This window comes from Lygodium microphyllum, chromosome 3 (genome assembly GCF_053477565.2).
Source record: "Lygodium microphyllum isolate KBCC chromosome 3, Lygodium_microphyllum_v1.1.10, whole genome shotgun sequence".
In the NCBI taxonomy this organism is placed as follows: Eukaryota; Viridiplantae; Streptophyta; class Polypodiopsida; order Schizaeales; family Lygodiaceae; genus Lygodium; species Lygodium microphyllum.
In genome coordinates, this window is record NC_141137.1 from 169532581 (window position 1) to 169545833 (window position 13253).

The following is a 13253-nucleotide window of genomic DNA, read 5'->3' on the forward strand; positions in this document are numbered from 1 at the left end:
ACTCTGGGAAGCGGTTCTAGCGCATCAGGAAGCGGTGTAGGAGGTGGTGCTGCTGTACTGGCTATTCAAACACTTAGGATTCGTCCACCAACCTTCAGCGAAGGCAAGTTAGATGGTACAAACTACACCTTGTGGAAGTTCAAAATTACAACTATCCTTGATTCTTATGAGCTTCTGGAGACTGTGCTGGGGACTGACGCAGAACCACAGCCTACCCCCGACCCATCAAATCCTAGTGTGATGATTTCTCCGAATGCAGATCTTCTACGAGCTTGGAAATGAAGGAATGCAGATGCATTGTGTGCCTTAGTTACAAGCTGTTCTGATAGTGTTTTGACTCTGATTCAGCATACAACCAAAGCGTCAGATGCTTGGAATGTACTAAGGAGTCAGTATGAAACACGAAACCAAACAAGGATTCAAAACTTGGAGAATCAACTAGCAGCGGAGAAGTTTGTTGAAGGAGAGACGGTTGAAGCATTCATCACTCGGATTAAGAATCTGCGCGACCAGATGGCTAGCGCTGGGATACAAAAGACTAGTGAAGAGCTAGCTCGGAGGTGTCTTTGGATTTGTCCACAAAAGTTTGATGGACTAGTAACTGCCCTTAATACTCAGGTGAGACCTCAAGCTTTGACTTTTGAGGAGTTTTGTGCATTATTAATGGAGGAGGAGTTGAGGCTGAAAGCCCGAGAAGGAAGCAACAATGGAGATGCTGCATTCTCTGCCAATGCAAAATGCAAAGGTGTTTCCTCCACCAAAAATGATGGTGACAAAAAGAAGAAGGGCGGCAAGAAGAAGTTTCAAGGAGAGTGCTCTACTGTAAGAAGAAAGGACATGCAATTGCAGATTGTTGTGTCAAGAAGGCAGATGAAAAAAATGGTACCCTTAAAAGTAAAGGGAAAGAGACAGCCAATACGGCTGAAGCAGAGTTGGAATTATTCATGGTGACCATTGAGGAAGTGTGCTCCTCAGCGCAAGAAGAATTTACCACTGACTCATGGGTGTTGGATAGTGGGGCCTCTCGTCACATGACCAAGAAGAAAGGTCTATACAGTTCTATGCAACCTCTACAAGAATCCATCACTGTGACGGTTGGAAATGATGCTAAATGCCCTGCTGCGGGCACAGGTACTATTTCTTTTGTTGCTACAAATGGTGAAGTCAAAAAGCTTTCAAATGTGTTGTATGTTCCCGAAATCAGGAGAAATCTCTTATCAGTGCTGCCATAACTGATCTTGGTCATGAAGTGAGGTTCAAGAAGACAGGTGTAGAAATTATTGATAGTGCTGGCACAATTGTTGGCAAAGGAGAAAGAAGGAACAACCTGTATGAGCTAAGTGCTCTTACAGCCACCGCTGGAGTGGGCACAAGTAAGCTTTGGCATGAAAGGTTTGGACACATCGGATTTGCAGTATTGAAGGAGATGCAAAAGCAAGGTATGGTTGCTCACCTACCTACAATAACTGAATTGAAGGAACCATGTGAAGCTTGTACGATGGGCAAGCAACAGAGAAATGCATTTTCACAAGAAAGCAAGAATAGAGCACAGGCTCCTCTAGAGTTGGTGCATGCTGACTTGTGTGGTAAGATGCCTACACAGGCCTTGGGGGGATCTTCTTATTTTATGTTGATTGTGGACGACTACAGTAGGAAGATGTGGGTGTACTTCCTTCGTGATAAGGCTCAAGCTTTTGGTAAGTTTAAAGAATGGCTAATACTTGTTGAGAATGAAACATGGAAAAGTGTGAAGAAATTTAGAACAGATGGTGGTGGTGAGTTCAACTCAAAGGAGTTTGAAGGCTTTTGCAAGAGCAAAGGGATCAAGCGTCAATTGATGACGCCTCACACACCTCAGCAGAACAGTGTTGTAAAACACAGGAATCGCACCATTGTGGAGATGGCAAGATGCATGCTAAAGGGCAAGGGATTGCCTAACCATTTTTGGGCTGAAGCTGTTAATACTGCAGTCTACATTCTAAATTGGAGCTATACAAAGGCTCTGAAGGGAAACACACCTCATGAGGCTTACACTGGTAAGAAACCATCTGTCTCACATTTCAGAATTTTTGGATGTGAATGTTATGCACATGTTCCAGATGAGAAGAGAAACAAGTTACAACCAAAAAGCAGAAAATGTATCTTCTTGGGTTATAGTGATGAGCAAAAGGCTTATAAATTATATGACCAAGAGGCAAAGAAGATCGTCGCGAGCCGTGATGTGGTGTTCAAGGAGGAGTCGCATACAGTGGAGGAGGAGAAGGCAAGTTCTTCCACTTTATCATCAAGCGAAGAAGTAGTCCACTATGAACCTGTCCCGAGAGCTATCCCTATCCTTAAGGAGGAGGAAGCATCATCTTCAGATGATGAGGAAAAAGTTCACCAACCTGACATCACCCCACCGGAAAAGCCATTGCCGCTCTGGGTGAAGTAGCTCTATGACCACAATAATCCTATGCTTGCATCTGTTGAGGAGAAGGCAGATGAACCAAGGAGGTCTCAGAGAATAGAGGAGCAAAGGAGGGCTTCTGCTCACATAGTCAATATGGCCTTGATGGTTGAGATTATGAGAGAAGTAAAGGAGCCAACTGACTTAGAAGAAGCACTTGCAGATCCATCATGGAAGGTTGCTATGCAGGCGGAGTATGACAGCATAATGAAGAATGACACTTGGGAGCTAGTGGATCGACCAGCAAAGCGGAAGGTTATTGGCACCAAGTGGATCTGGAATGTAAAGTACAAGGCTGATGGTACCTTAGAAAAGTACAAAGCTAGACTGGTTGCCCAAGGATTTTCACAAGTTGAAGGGTTTGATTTTCAAGAGTCATTTGCCCCAACTGCCAGAATGACCACTATTCGCACGGTACTTGCAGTGGCTGCCCACAAGAAGTGGCCAGTGTACCAAATGGATGTTAAGTCAGCGTTCTTAAATGGTGACCTCAAGAAGGAGGTGTACGTGGCTCAGCCACCAGGGTTTGAGGTCCCCCCATTCTGAGAACAAAGTGTGTAAACTGAAGAAGGCATTGTATGGGCTGAAACAAGCCCCCAGAGAATGGTACCAGCGGATAGATAGGTTCTTTTTAAACCTAAACTTCAAAAGATGTGCCTCAGATGCTAACTTGTATGTTTACAGGGATGGTAAAAAGTCTGTAGTGATTGTCCTATATGTGGACGACCTTCTTATTACAGGTGACTATGAAGATATGATCAACCAAACTCGAAAGGCTTTGAGTTCTGAGTTTGAAATGATAGACTTGGGCTTGCTGCACTATTGTTTGGGGATTGAAGTCTGGCAAGAGCTAGGAAAGATCTTCATCTCTCAGAAGAAGTATGCATGGGATATCTTGAAGGCATTTGGCATGACCGAGTGCAAGGAGATAGCTACACCTATGGAGGTGAATGCAAAGTTATCCGTTGAGGATACATCAGCACTAGCAGACATTGGGAGGTATAGGAGGTTGGTCAGCAATCTGATCTACTTGTGTAACACCAGACCATATATCAGTTTTGTTGTTGGTGTTTTGAGCAGGTTCTCAAACAAACCTCATGAGTGTCATTAGAAGGCTGGGATGCGGGTGCTCAGATACTTGAAGAAAACTCTTGACTATGGTATCACATACAGTTTCGGAACCTCTCTTGTGGGGAACTATGACTCAGATTGGGCAGGAGACATTGATTCCAGGAAGTCAGTTTCTGGTTATTGTTTCTGTTTGGGTTCAGGAATTTTCTCTTGGATTAGTAAGAAGCAACCGACAGTGGCATTGTCTTCTACCGAAGCAAAGTACAAGGCAGCTTGTTTTGCTGCATGTGAGGCCGTATGGCTGAGAAGGATTCTATGGCATATGGGAGTGCAGGATGAAGAACCAACTATGTTGAGATGTGACAATTAGAGTTGCATTGCCATTGCCAAAAATCCAATGTTTCATGCACGCACCAAACATATAGAGATCCAGTATCACTATGTGCGTGATTTGATGGAGGATGGGATAGTGGAATTGGTCTACTGTCCAACAGAGGAGAATGGAGCAGATATCTTCACCAAAGCACTTACGAAGGATCTGCTTCAAGGTCATCTTCAGAGACTTGGCATTGGGACGAGGAGATAGTTCACCTATGGGTGGACATTGAGGGGGGGTGTTAGATATGATCAATGCCCCACCCTCATTAGGTGCTACCAATGATCCATGGTGCTCAAAGTTGTAAGGCCCCCATTATGAGGAGAAGCCAAATGTGAGCCCAGACATTGGTTAAGTCCTGACTTGTATATCAGATGAGGTCTATGTGACCGGATGGCAAAAAGGTGACTGTTGTGGGTCTAATCTTTGGGTTAGACGGAGTGGTTAAGTTGGTAGCAACTCGAGGCGCATTGCATCCCCGATGGTAAAGGGAATATTCCCTGAAATATTCCCTGGCCGACTAGTGGAGGCTCATATGGTAGGTCGGTCCGACCTAACAACCTTCGTGGGCTATAAAAGCTAAACCCCTTCGCAGCCATCTTTCACTCATATTTCACCCAGTCAGAGTTGTTATTCCAGCTAGCCTTAAGCTCTTTACCTATCTTCTATCTAGATCGCCATCTAAGCTTCACACAGTGGAAGCGCACGGGTGGACAGAGCCATCTTTGTATCAGTTGTTTGGAGTTAAAGAAATTACTGATTCTCCTCTTATCTATTGTGTACTCTCTATCTCTTTCTCAGATTCTGTTCGCTGCGCCATGTAATATTTTACAATCCCCAACGTTGACACTTAACTTCACATTTTGCTCCAATTTGCTCCAATGGTACTAAAAGAGGTTTACATGTCGTATCATACTTGGATAACATATCCAAGCCATACTGTCTTTGGAATAGCCATATACCATCATCACATCTGATCACCTCAATACCAAGAAAGTATCTCAGCTCACCCAAATCCTTCATCTAAAACTTCTGCTTCAAGAAGTCCTTAACTTCAACAATCCCATTGTCACTATCACCTATAATAATCAAGTCATCCACATAAATGACTAATGATGACCAAAATTGCATCTCCCCTTCTCACATAAAGTGAGTGATTAACATCAAAAATACAAAATCCAATATTGACAATATACTCTCCAATCTTGTCAGACCATGCTCTAGGTGCTTACTTCAGCCCATAGAGCGCCTTCTTTAACCTACACACATATGTGGGATCCTCTAAATCCTCATAACCTGTTGGCTGCTCCATATACACTTCTTCTTGCAATTCACCATGGAAGGAGGCATTCTTAACATCCACTTGCTACAAACTCCAACCTTTGGCTGCTGGCAAGGCAATCACACATCTAACAGTTGCAATCCTAGCAACTATATTGAATATCTATTCATAATCTATGCCACATGTTTGAGCATAGCCTTTTGCAACCAGCCTAGCCTTATACATGCTAACTAAACCATCTACATTATGCTTGACTTTGTAAACCTACTTACAGCCAATAGCTTTCTTACCCTTAGGCAAGGGTACAAAATCCCAAGTCTTATTGGCTTCTAATGCATCCATCTCCTCATCCATTGCTGCATCCCAATGAGCATGACCAACAACATCCTCAAAACAAGTGGGCTCAACATCCTCAACCAGTTTCACCATATAAGCATAATGGTGAGCTACATAACCTTCAAAGCCAAATCTTTTAATAGGTATCTGACCCTGCTAGACCTGCGTACCACTGGATCGCTCAATGGAGCCTTTACATTACTATGAGCTCTCTTTACACCTAGTGTCCTGACTGAAGGAATACCAAGCTCATCATCCAAACTCTCTAAACCTCTAGAATCTCCATCAAATCCCAAATGACTAGTAGATGCATCATTACCATCTAGCACTTTCTTCTTTTCTTTGTCTTTGCTACCTGCAACACTTATAGATACACCTGAAGATGTGGGGCTACTCCTTAGTCTCCCAAACCAAGGGCTCACTGTAGGTGTAGTACCAGATGATGCTTCTGGTCCACTAAGACTCTGTGAGTCTTGCTTTTCTTTCTACACATAGCTATCACGATCATTATCATAATCTAATACATCACCAGCAGGTACATACCAACTGCTCATCTCATAAAAAATAACGTCCGTGGTCACTTTGAACTCACCTGTGAGACAGAGTTATAACAATGATACCCTTTCTACTCTAAAGAGTATCCAATAAAAATACATTTTTAGCCGTTGGATCAAGCTTCTTCCATAGCTCATCTGGCACATGAACATATGCAACGCATTCAAATACCTTCAAGTGTGATACATCGAGCTTCTTGCCACTAAAATATTCTTCGGGAGTCATCCCATGAACTGCAGCTATGGGGGTTCTGTTCATAATATAGATGTAATTATGTACAACTTCAGACCAAAAATGTTTTGGCATATTCTTTTTAGCCATTAATGCTCGTGCAACTTCGGTAATATGCCTATTTTTTCTTTCTGCAACCCCATTTTGATGTGGAATATACTTTGAAGTAAATTGCCTCTTTATCCCATGAGTCCTCAAAAAGCCACTAAACTCATTAGAGAGGTACTCTCCCCCTCCATCTGATCTCAAGCACTTCACTTTCAAGCATGTTTCTGTTTCAACAACTACCTTGAAAGATTTGAAGTGCTCAAATGCATCACTCTTTTCCTTCATGAAATATACCCATAGCTTCCTTGAATAGTCATCAATAAATGTGACAAAGTATTTGCTACCACCAAGAGATACATTCTGTGTCGGCCCCCAAATATCTATATGCACTACATCAAGTATATTTCTGCTCACTTCTCTGTCATGCGAGAAGGGTTGTCTCGCCTACTTATCAAACTTACATGCTTCACAGACTTTATGAAATTCTACAACTCTAAAAGAAAGCAACCCTATAACCAATCCTTTGGACTGAATTAATTTCAACCTTTGCATATTTGCATGTCCAATACGTTTATGCCATATTTCAATGTCTGCAACCACTCCTTTTCCTTTAGCATACATAGCAACATCCATTGCAGAAATTCCAACATCTAAAGTGAACATGTGGCCAACTCTACTTCCTTTTGTGACCAACTTGCACTTATCATTAAATTATTTTACAAAAAAATATTTTACATTGAATCAAACCTGCAACCCTTGCTCTACCATTTGACTAACATACACTAGATTCTTTGTGATTGATGGCACATGTAATATATCTATCATACTCTTTGTCTGGCCATCATACAAGGACAAGGGAACCTTTTCAATGTGTGAAATCGGGTGGCATGAATCACACATAACCTAGATTTTGTAAGTCCTGCATCTCTCCAAACCATTCAAGATGACTAGTCATATGATTAGATGCACCTGAATCAACATACCATACATCATCATATGTCCCCTTTCCTGTAACTGCATTCATCATATACTGCATAACAAATAGATACTCATTTTTGTCTTCATCCTGTCATGAAGACGATGCATAGTTTCCTTGCTACAATTTACCACTACGAATATCATCCTTCTTAGAATAACAATGGGCTACAATATGATCTCTTTTGCCACAATAATGGAAAACAATAGTAGAATTTCCAAAACCTTTGTTTTGCCATCCATCTTTCCTCTAGAGCTCCCCCTGCCTCTAAAGTTTCCTCGGCCTTCTAAAACCTACATTTCACCAAATTGTTGATTGAACCTATTTTGCTGGTTATCACCAGCACGTCCCATACCACGGCCTCTCGAAGAGGATCTACCACATCCCCTTCCTAAACTTGAGTAAAATCCTTGGACATATTCACCATTTCTTTCAGATGATTCACCCTGCATATTGATCTCTTTGGTAATCATGAGAGAGATCAGCTCATCAAAATCTAGAAATGGCTTCCGTACGTATACTAAAGTAATAAATGATTTCCATGCCTTGTCATTATTAAGGCCACTCAAAGTGGGTGAAACCAAATCATCAACATTAGGCATTGCATCAATTGCTGCTAAAGCATCTACAATGTGTCTCACCTTCAAAGCATACTCATTGATAGACATTTTCCCTTTCTTCAAGGTATTGAACTCTTGCTTGAGTTGAATCTTCCATGCCTTTGTATTCACTAAAAACATGTTCTCAAAAATTATCCAAGCTGCATGTGAAGTTTGCATTGTTGATATATCCCAACATCGTATTATCAATGACTACAAATAGCCAATACATCACCTTTTTTGTCTTTTGCATTCTATTATTTCCATGCTTTTAATTCATTTGCAGTCGGAGGGATACCCAGCTCTGGCTCCTTTTCTTCACCTGAAAAAAACTCATAAAGACCCTTTCCAATGAGGAAGTTCATCACACAGAACTTTCATGAAGGGTAGTTGTTCTTGTCGAGCTTCTCAATGATGGGATTTCCATTGTTCTCTACCATTATCACAAAAAAGGATACAACACAACAAGCTAGTCTTCTGCAACCTTTCACAACAAGTGCACAGCAATACACCAAGTAAGTTTTCACTAATTGCTCAATAGTACATGTAATCTACAACCTATTTGCAAAAAAACCTTATGTTTTCTTCTTGGCAAACACCTCAAAAATTACAGATTCGAAATCTGTAACTTGTGCATCCACTTTCGGTCAATACAGTCGAAATCACAGTGTACCCTGAAACTGCTGTCCACAACCTCTTGCGGCTCTAAAACGGAGCCTAAAATGGCCTCAAATGCCCAAAAAAAACTGTAGAAAGGCCATAAAGGGCTTATTGGCAGAATAAACAATGCTCTGCTCACACACCAAATCTCACAACAATCTCAGATTTTCACTCTACCCTGCTTCTAGTGCCTCCACATGCACTATCCAAGAGAAAGAGTGGAAGAATGAGAGAGCTTCTTACCCATTGCTTGCTTGCTCGAACCATGCTTCTTTTCTTTCACTTTAGCCTTGAAAAACAACCTCTCTCAGTGGCATGGCTCTGATACCATGTCAAGAATCGTGTGGTGGGGGGACTTGCTTGAGCTGCTACGCCAAACACACACTGTATACACAAGAGAAAGCTCACTCAAGAACACAAGAAGAGAGATGGAGGCCAAAACGTTTTCTTGCTGATTTCTTCTTCTTCTTCCACACACTATAAAATGTACACAAAGTATAGATGAGATACAACATAAAGGAAAGTGGCCTACTAAGTCAAATAGTGCATAATAGACTACACTAATCGACTGGCACTATATCTTTGCCAGCTATAGGTAGGTGCAACAAACTAAATATAATAAGTGATAAGTCAGTGGCCATGTGAGTATCATAGTGACCGCCAATGTGCTAAGTGTAGATGTGCGGACCCATCTAGCCAAGCGGTTCATCATCAATGTTCGCATGTATTGAGCTTACCATCTCAACATGTCCTACTCAGTTATGGTCTATGTATTGATTGGCAAGGTCAATCAGTTGTGTTTTCTTCTTTTGAGATATAGTCTTGGACAATTCTCAGTTGTCCAATTCTCAAAATAATTGGATGAGCCAATTATCAGCCCGATTATCAGCTTTTCGACCGATTTTAGGTTCATCTGATTCTAGGTTTCTCCTTCCGATTCTCAGAATTGGACCGACCAAATTGGAGAAGCCGATTCTCTTGGGCCGATGGTTGATTTTTGGTGGGCCAATTTTTCCAATTGAATGGTCCAATTTCCTCGTCCGATTTTCAATCGTCCATATTGGACACACCGATTTGTCCCCAAGGAAATCGGTTAGGCCAATTGTCCAATTTTGGGAATCGGACTGGCCGATTTCGCGTGACGAGTTCCCAGGGATGACCAAAATCAACTCGATTCTAACAATTTTGGTTTTATGAGGAGTCACATAAACTTCCATAATGTAAAAATAAACCCTAATGAAGGATTGTATACACCTCGAATAGCAAATAAACTCCAAAATACAAATTGGTAAACAAATCAAACCCTCTTGCCCTATTATGACAGTAGAAACCCTAATGCTTGTTTTCCTTTTTTTTTCTTTGTTTTTCCTACCCTAATGAAACAAATCACAAAGCAAACACCTGCACTACTTCAACCTACTTTTCCAAATGCAAAAAACCAAAAACTTACTTGCTAAGGAGATCCAATACCTCTTCAAACGCCCTTTCTTCCTATCTATCTACCTCAAGTATCTGTTCACGGAAAACCCTACTGCAATACTCGATTCGGACCACACAAGTACTCAAGACTTAAATTTGCTAGTCTTGGCAATGGAACCAAAATGTAGAGGCAAGCTCAATTGCCAAGACCCACATACCACTTATTCTTTTAAGAATTTCATGACGAGCACTAATGGCTACCTTTCACATAGCCAACGTGCTATCTCTCTCTACAAGTGTATGAACTTGTCTCCATGCACCCGATCGAGTTGCCTCCTCTCTCGAGCACTCCGGTAGCTCCAAAATCCAAGTGCGAGCTTCAAGCGAGCTTGATCCTCAAGCTCCATGCTCCAAGCTCCATTGATGTGAGCAAGAGAAGAGAAAAGAAGAGAAGAGAAGAAGAGAGGAGAAGATGGAAAGCTTCTCCACCATGGTCCCTCACCCTCACACACTCATTCCCTCACACTCTCACACTCCCTCTCTCAAGCACAAGCTCAAGGAAGCAAGAACAAGAAGAAGAAAAAAAATAAGAGGAGAGCTACTTTTGGCCACACACAAGAATGAGCTTCTTCATTCACTTTTTGCCTTTTATACAAAACCCTAACCCTAATTTCCTTTGGGTGGTCATCCCCTTATGCCCTTTTTTACATGCCCGATGGGGCTCCCATTGTCCTCCTATCTTCCTAGCTTCCTTACTACCGCCCAACTACCTTTACGATTTGCACAGGAGGGAGCTTGGAGCTCTTTTACAAATAGTTTTAGGGGTGCCTTGCATTTAAAAATGTGTTTTTTTGTTTGACTTAGCTTTTGAGGCCGCCCTTACGCTTTTCGCCATTTCCCTTCATACTTCTTTCGTTGTGTCCGATTTCCTTATGGGCCACCTCTTTTAGGTCCCGACTTGCGCTTTTCCACTTTTTCTGCTTTCTTCTTGTGCTAAGGTTAACATCTCCATTTCAATAGCCAAGCAAGACCATAGAGTGGAATCTGTGGTTATAGGCTAGGCTCCGCATGGATACTCGCGATGTGAGAGATTTTAGGTCCAATAAGTCCAATAGGTGTAGTCAAAATCATCCATCTTGGATCCATTTCCAGGACCCCACGGAATCTTGACTAATGGACTATCCTTGTCATCTACAAGCGGAATAGCATTGTGCATTAATGAGCATGAGACATATGTGCTAACGAAAACCTTACATGATATAGAGTAGGAAAGCAGATTGGAAAGAAATTAATATGTGCTTCATTGTTAATTAGATTATATTAGGTGGATAGCTTGAATTCTAAATCAAATTAATAATTTTTTCTTCTTATATGAAAATACAAAAAACCCCTAAAAATAACATTCTCGCTTTGTTGTGTGTTGATTGGATATGCACCTAGATAGGCTAGAAAGAGATATTATACTCTTGTTTCTAATCATAGAGTTGAAACATCAGTAAATAGACTAGTTGTTTTTTATATCTGTTGATTTTGTCGTTATATATGCATGGGAAAGTGAGAGTAAAATATTGACCCACAACTAACTACTAGTGACCATCATGACAAGGTAGTTGAAGACCATTGTGGTTGTATGCAAAAAAAAAGGTCCCTCTAATGATAAAATTGGGCTTGAAAATTATTGAAGATACTTAATTATATGCACAAATTGATGAGGTATGTGTGAGCACGTGTAAGATTGAAAAGCTCTACTTGAGTAGCTAGTTGAGGATTGCAATGATTTATTATATTTATAAAGAGCTTATATGATTTGATTGACATCAACAAATTATTGAGAATTTTTTGATTATTTTTCTACATGCCTTGAACTATCTAATTGAAGCTATATTCATGTGATCATAATTGTTGGATAGGGTTTAGCCTACTAAACTATCTAGTCAGATTGTGTTGTAATTAGGTGTAGCAAGAAAATTTTGTGATTCAATTGTTGCTTTACTCATAGTAGGTGTTACACCTTTGGAAGTCCAAGACGAAATTGAAAATCCCCAAAAAGGTGGAAATGGAAGGTAGTCCAAGGCAAGAAAAAAATGGAAGAGAAAGACAAGCTCAAAAAAATGCAAGAAAATCCTCAATGTAAAAGGAAGCACACAATAACAAGTGCACCAAATATTCTAGCAAGGAAAGCACTGGGCACATTGTAATTCATTTTGTAAAAAGGCAGCAGGCTCCCTCCTTTGCAATTTGTAAATGTAGACGAGTATGGGTAAAGGAACCACAAAAATAGAAAGGAATAAGAAAGAGGGCTTGGGCCAAAATGGCCAGTCATGTAAGAGGGATGGGAATCCAAAGAGGAGGAGGGCATATATAAAAGGGAAAAAGTGAATGAAGAGGATCATTCTTGTATGTGACCAAAACTAGCTTGCTTCTTCTCTTCTTCTTCTTGTTTTTGCTTGCTTGAGCTTGTGCAGAGGGAATGTGAGGAACTAAGGGAATGAGTGTGTGAGGGTAAGGGATTGTGGTGGAGAAGCTCCCCATCTTCTCCTCTCTTCTTCTCTCTTCTCTTGTCTCACATGCGTGACAATGGAGAATGGAGCTTAGAGCATGAGGATTGAGCTTGCATCTTGGATCATGGAGCTACCGAAGATCTTGGGGGAGGAGGCAACTTGATTGAATATGAAGGTAAGCTCACTACACTCATAGGTGTGAGAGCACATATTGTTATGTGACATGCATCCATTATGGTTGTTGATTATTGTATTGATCTAGACGCGTAGATTAATTGAATAATAACATTAAATCATTGAATGGAATGATTATGCCATTTGGGAGGTTTTCAAGCGTTGCTTGGATAGTGACCACGAGCCTTGTATGGCTGAGTTGTAACATTGGCTCAGATGTCCAAGCCACTTGAGTGACCCTCTCGAATGTCAAAACCACTTGGTCTCAAACGGCTAGGCCTCCGACAGCGGCCAACCTCAGACATTCAGCCTTCGATGGCCACTTGGACACTCAAATGGGCACCCCTCATCTGATTCCGAGCTTGACCGCTCGGACTCCGAGCTTGGGACTTGGACCAATTATCCAGAACCCTGTTTATTAGGTTTTTAACCCTTTAAAGGCTTGCTAGGGCATGCTCCCAACTCTAACCAATGACTAGGGGAACCCATAAACAAAACCATAGGATTGTTTGTACCCAAAGAAAGAAGGAACCTCAACCTAGTAGTTCTTTGTGGGGGACTAAAAGATCCAACCTT